The following is a 7116-nucleotide window of genomic DNA, read 5'->3' on the forward strand; positions in this document are numbered from 1 at the left end:
AAACAAACGTTTATCCAGTCATGGTTGGTTTCATTGCAATCCTCTGGTTGTTACAAACACAACCATACTTGATGGTTCTTTTCCCGGGACATATTGACCGAAACAAACCGATTTGAAGACACCAATCAATGACATCATTGCGCACCAATAGTAGGACCGGTCTATCGTTGATGATTGACATCATCTTGAAATCTAGCTTGGAAGATAGCCAATGAGCTGAGGTAAACGGCTATAAAGGTAAAGGGTTATACGTTTGAAGACCAGCCTTTGTCGTAAACTCTGGCGTAAACTGCAAATCCTACTTGACGGAGCCACGGGTGTTACGCATAGCAGTACATATTCAATAGCATTTTCAACAAGTTTATATATTTAAAATATGGCGAATAAATCAGGAAAAGCTAAAACAAAGTTGATTTAACCCAAATTATAGAATAAATATATAGATATGTCGTCAGGCGTGTGAAGGACGGTGCCGGGGCATGGACCATAAAAAATGTCCCCATTCCAGCTGCTATGAAGGACTACAACAAGAGCATGGGAGGTGTGGACCTGTCAGATGCGCTGATAGGATACTACAATGTTCTCCACAAGACATTTTTTCTGTCATTTCATTGACATTGCTGTGGTGAATGCCTTCATCCTCCAGAAGGAAATGGCTAAGAGCTGTGGACAGCCCCCCATCTCACAGCTAGCCTTCAGGGAGGTGCTCATCCAGGAGCTTGCTAGCTACAGCAAGTCCACTGTAGCACCTTCTGTTCCCTCTACCTCTGTCCCTTCTGCTCCAACCAGTGGTGTTCATCTGCCCAGATTCATCTCTGCAGGCATGAATGTGCCTCAGGGCAAAAAGGGCACAGTAGGGAGATGTCGTTTTGCCCTTTGTCACAGGAAATGCCCCATCACCAGCACCACCTGTTCAGTAAGCCTTTGCTTGACAGCAGAAAGAAACTGCTATGGGCCATGGCACCAGCAGCACCATTTTGTGGGTCTTCACAATATTGTAAATAGAAAATATGTAAATAGTTACCCTTGTTAATTTTTGGTTTTATTATTATTATTTTATATATTTTTTTTAACATTTTTTATTTATATATATATATTTTTTTTTTTGGGGGGGGTGGGGTGTTAGAATATCATTTATGTATTTTGTATAGTTTTTTCCTTCAAAATGTATCACTGTACAAATTCGGCCACTTGGGTACATTTGTGTGGGACACCTGGGTGACTTCATGCTCAATGTCATGTAGCTCACTCATTTATGAAGTTATCTGTCCAAAACTTTGCTCAGCTATTGTTGCCATCTTATGTTCTTCATTCAAATCATCCACTGCATCCTATCTGTATGTTTGGCTGTTCTTGGTCATTTGAAAGATGATGCAGCAACAATAAAAAACAGAAAACGTATGTTTATTTCCTTGTATTTTCTTCTACCAGATCTATTATGTTATATTCTCGTACATTCAATTCACATTTCCACAAAATTCAGAGTGTTTCCTTTCAAATGATACCAAGAATATAATTATCCTTGCCGAGCTACAGGCAGTTAGATTAGGATATGTCTTTAGGCAGAAATTGAGAAGAAGGCGTGGGTACCCCAAAGAAGTTAATTACACATCATTCTTAACACTGTAGCTGTTTAGTTACAGTCACATGTTCTACTATCATCAGCTGATCCAGGAAATAATTTTCTGAATGACAGTCGAATGACAAACATCATGACATGCAACAACAACCAAAGTGCTTCTTCATTCTTTACTCTGGTAAGACAGTTATGCCGTGCTCCACGTTGGATCCAACATCCCTAACAAATTGATGTTTATAATGTTATTGTCTGCTTGATTTACTGTAGGATCTCGTTAGTCTGTTTGGACACAGAGATACTTTGCTCATAATGTGTAGAGAACTGTTCCTTGATGGATAGGCTATTGTACAACACACAGAGCTATTTTCCTATATTTCTTGTTCGTGAAGTTATGGGCCAATTTGGCAAACAGTGTACAAACCCTCATTGTCAGGCTGATGAAAAAGCCAAAGAGCATTTTACTGGTTGAAGTGTTTAAAAGTACAAAGCGGTTGATTTGCGATGATGACACAAACATTATATTAAGCAGGACATTCAAACGAGCCTTACAGTTATAATCCAAAGTAGTGTGAAATGTACTCATAAGCAACCTGGACTTGGAGGTTACTCCCCTTGAGTTTCCCCATATTCACATTCAGAATACATTGTGAAAAACTAAAATCTTTGCTCACAATTTTTGCTCCTGGCAGATATACTACGTCCATAACTATCGGTTTCCTCATTAGCAGGGAGGAGTTTCTTCAGCCAGATAATATACTACGTCCATAACTATCGGTTTCCTGATTAGCGGGGAGGAGTTTCTACAACCAAATTGCATGTGCATCGCCCTCGTGCCGCAATTGTATTAAACACAGAAATATTGGAGACCAAAAGTCGTCTGGCACACACTGCTTAGTTTCAACAACATGAATAACTTATTTCTAGTCTACATTCTTAGATGTTACTACTAATGGGAAAAGAAGACAAAATATGACTGTTCTTGCTCATTTTAAGACAAATGTCAAATAATTCTTAAATTCATTACAGACGTCAATTGTTATACAACATCATGGCTACGCTGTTGGCATCACTTTTTTACAGTGGATTTCCGCTGTTGTGGGCTTTTAACCATCTGTCTGACTTTGTTGTTCACACAGGAGAGAGATGGGACTACCGTGGGTCCTCTGGGGAACCTCAACAAACTCATGATGCTGACAAGGCAGAGAAGAGTCTCTCCACATTAGAACACCTCAAGAAACACCCGCAGAGATCCACAGGGAAGAAACCTCACTGCTGCTCTGACTGTGGGAAGAGATTCATCTCCTCAGCAGGCATTAAAATTCACCAGAGAATCCACACAGGAGAGAAATCTTATAGCTGTACTCAATGTGGGAAGAGTTTTACTCAGCTAAGCAGCCTGATATCACACCAGCATACACACAGGAGATAAACATTATAGCTCTACTCAATGTGGGAGGAGATTATTTACATCTTGCCATCTGAAGATACACCAGAGAACACACACAGGAGAGAAACCTTATAGCTGTACTCAATGTGGGAAGAGTTTTACTCAGCTAAGCAGCCTGACATCACACCAGAGAATAAACACAGGAGAGAAACCATATAGCTGTACTCAATGTGAGAAGAGTTTTACTCACCTAAGCAGCCTGATAATACACCAGAGAACACACACAGGAGATAAATCATATAGATGTAATGAATGTGGGAAGAGTTTTAGCCATTCAACCAGCCTGATATCACACCAGAGAACACACACAGGGGAGAAATCTTATAGCTGTACTCAATGTGGGAAGAGTTTTGTTCAATCTGGCAAACACCAGATTGAACACCTGAGAGCACACACAGGAGAGACATCTCGAGATAATCTTATTAAAGATCAATGATCAAATAATAGAAAATACATACATGAAGGAGTTGTTTCATGATATCAATGAATTAAGGTCACAATGTAGAATGTTAACACATTGTAGTAGGAGTATTTGAATAATGTCACAATGTAGAAGCCTAAACGTTAGCCCCCTGTTCTATTGATTTCAACAATATATGGATATTAGCCTTAGGGGAAAAATCCTGAATTGAAAGAGTACTATTTATGTGATTAAAACAAAATGTACTAACAAAAAAAGAGTTGTGTTACACTTACCATGTTGGTGACCCACTTGAATCAAAATGCAACACTTAAATGTAGCTAGCTGTTTTCTACAAACTGTCCTCTAACCAGGGATGTACACATTACTCCCAGATTCCGTGTGGTTTTTGAGCTATTAGTTTTAACAGAAGGTGCAACCTCATCTCCCTCGTCTCTCACAATTGATTTCAACATGATATTGGTGAGTGATGACAAATAAGTGTTGTGCTCCTTTGTTTAGCGACCCTTAAATGTAAATGCATCTCTCCAAAATGTAGCTGACTGCTTTCTGCAGGTTGTCCTCTAACCAGTGAGGTAGAAGATATCTCCCATTTCCATGTTTTTTTAGTTGTTAGTTTCAACAGCAAGTACAACCTGATTCCCCCCCTAATTGATATCAGTGATTTATTGCTACTTGACAAAACAGCGTTTTTGGTGCTTGTGTCCATTGGGGAGGACAACTTGGTTTCTGATTGTCTCAAGGTGGGCAGTCAAAAGTTGTCTGTTTAGCCAGTGAGTTGCCATGGATCATATTTTGACTGCATGTTTTTCCGTATCGGAGATGAGTTTTGTTTGGGTTCGTTCCAAGTGGACGAGAGTTCGAGAAGCTGTTGGGTAAAAAATAAAAATTATTGTTTTTAATTGTTGGACAGCCAGTAGACACCATGTTTATATTGGTGAAGTGAAGGTGAAGGTGAAGTATTATAGTTGACTATAATGTGAAATGGAAGTTGTTTTCTGTTGGTGGAAAGAATTCTCTTAAGGTGTTAGTCTTTGGTTTTCCAGTTATGTTTTGAGGTTTGGATTTTAGCTGGAGGTTGTTTTATGCAACAGAATAGAGGGTTCTTAGAACTATTGTGTCTGTGTGTTCTACTGAGGATTGGCCTCTGGGAGATAAACACTGACAAGAAATTTACAATGTCATTTGGGTGATAAAACCTAAAGAGACCGCATTCCAGAGCATGAGTTAATGTTTCTGTTCTATATGGTACCAAGGAGAGATGACCCCAGGGCCAGACCCTGGTCTCTACACAAAGAGTACTGTTTTTACAGCAGCTACTGTCTGCTGAGAATTATAATTATCTTTCATTCAAATCATAATCTTGTGACCTGTTCTATACATCTGTATTTCATAATGTAGGTTGAATGGGGTTTATCTTGGCTGTAAAAGACCTTTGTACTTGTCTCGGGGCTCTCAGCGAATCATATGGGTGTTGATTCGTCGACCAGCCATCATTATTGTAGAGCACTCAATTGATTAACTTTATATGTGTGTGTGTTGTATGCTCCCTTATTATTAAGTGAATAAAGATTTAGTTTAAGAATAACTCTGACTTGTGTGATAATTTTGTCTCATTTGATATTAAAGAAATTAACCACATTTGACGACCTGGGTAAATGGTGCACGAGGGATCCCTCTAACTTGGGATCTCAGGGAGACCACACTTGGGGAACGGAGCAGATGGACCAATCATTGATCTGAGAGGCAGCGATCCGAGTGGATACCACATCTCAAACCTAGTTTTTTTAAAGAAAGAGGTGAGTGAAATACGCAAAGTGTAGTTTTTAGAAAAGCCTCGTAGGCTCTGAGTGTTTTCCTGTGAGGGGGGCACCTTGCAGGTGTAAACAGGGCCGAGGCAGTAGGTTCTGAGTGTTTTCCTATGAGGGGGGCACCTTGCAGGTGTAAACAGGGCCGAGGCAGCTATCTGTATGAACTGGATGAAAACTAGAATCTGTTTACTAGTTAAGACAATTTATGATATAGTTTAAGGTATGTAAGGTGCACCTGTAATTGTTTTAAACCTGGACCCTATTTTAGAAGAATTGAAAGATGTAAATGTATGAGTTACATTATCCTAGGAACTAACCATGACAGAGAAATGTGAAAATATTCCTGCAGGTTAAAATATTGCTGAAAAACAACTGATTGATTAGGTATGTTTGAGAATAGCATTGTTTGACTGTGATATGAGAGTTGTGTGAATGTGGAAATGAGTCTTAATCTGTCGTTTGGACAATAACATATAGAAATATGCTTAAAGCCTGTTGTGACTACCCATCCCGGGTCCGGGAGCGTAATCATCAACTGACCCTAATTAGCATAACGCAACGCACATAAATATTACTAGAAAATATTCCTATTCGTGAAATCACAAGTGAAATATATTGAAACACAGCTTAGCCTTTTGTTAATCACCCTGTCATCTCAGACTTTTAAAATATGCTTTACAGCCAAAGCAAGACAAACATTTGTGTAAGTTTATCGATAGCCTAGCATAGCATTATGTCCAGCTAGCAGCAGGTAACTTGGTCACGAAAATCAGAAAAGCAATCAAATTAAATCGTTTACCTTTGATGAGCTTCGGATGTTTTCACTCACGAGACTCCCAGTTAGATAGCCAATGTTCCTTTTTTCCAAAAATATTATTTTTTGTAGGCGAAATAGCTCAGGTCTTCACGTTTGGCTGAGAAATCGACCGGAAATTGCCACTACAACGCCAAACAATATTCCAAATTAGCTCCATAATATCGACAGAAACATGGCAAATGTTGTTTATAATCAATCCTCAAGGTGTTTTTCAAATATCTATTTGATAATATATCTACCGGGACAATTGTTTTTTCATTAGGACCGAGAGGAAAAATGGCTACCTCTGTATTTTACGCAAGAATCACTCTGAGAGCCATCAGGTGACCACTTACGCAATGTAGCCGCTTGTGCTCATTCTTCAACATAAAAGCGTGAAACTACGTCACAATGCTGTAGACACCTTGGGGAATACGTAGAAAAAGTAATCTGGTTGATAGCCCATTCACTGCTCAATAGGGACGCATCGGAACGCAGGGCTTTGAAAACATGAGTCACTTCCGGATTGGACTTTTCTCAGGCTTTCACCTGCAATATCAGTTCTGTTATACTCACAGACAATATTTTTACAGTTTTGGAAACTTTAGTGTTTTCTATCCTAAGCTGTAAATTATATGCATATTCTAGCATCTTGTCCTGACAAAATAGCCCGTTTACTTTGGGAACGTTATTTTTCCAAAAATGAAAATACTGCCCCCTTGTTACAAGAGAGACGTTTTTTTAAACCAAACACTTTAATAAACACAAAAGAGATGTGTATGCATGCTGTATATCTGACAACAAGGGACGAACTGGCGACCTACCTGTTATCTGTCCAGGGTCCAGACATCTGGTGTGAGCGAAAAATCTATAAACAACAAGTGTCACATGACCGGATAAGGTAACTATTCTTGTTCTTCTTGTAACTTTCCGGTAGGCTAGAAACTTTCCGGTGTTTTGCTGCTCGACACAGGTCAACGCAGGTATTGCACTTGATTTATTGTTCTCGTAACCGTAGGTGCAGCCAAGTGGAAATACGAAAGCTTTCTAGCTATTTCGCAC

At 39.3% G+C, this 7116-nt stretch overlaps 1 pseudogene; it reads left to right on the forward strand.

Moving 5' to 3' along the window:
• The first annotated feature begins 513 nt into the window (after window positions 1-513).
• LOC135533583 (gastrula zinc finger protein XlCGF17.1-like) lies at window positions 514-3462 on the forward strand (annotated as a pseudogene).
• The last annotated feature ends 3654 nt before the right edge of the window (window positions 3463-7116 follow it).

This window comes from Oncorhynchus masou, chromosome 1 (genome assembly GCF_036934945.1).
Source record: "Oncorhynchus masou masou isolate Uvic2021 chromosome 1, UVic_Omas_1.1, whole genome shotgun sequence".
Classification (NCBI taxonomy): domain Eukaryota; kingdom Metazoa; phylum Chordata; class Actinopteri; order Salmoniformes; family Salmonidae; genus Oncorhynchus; species Oncorhynchus masou.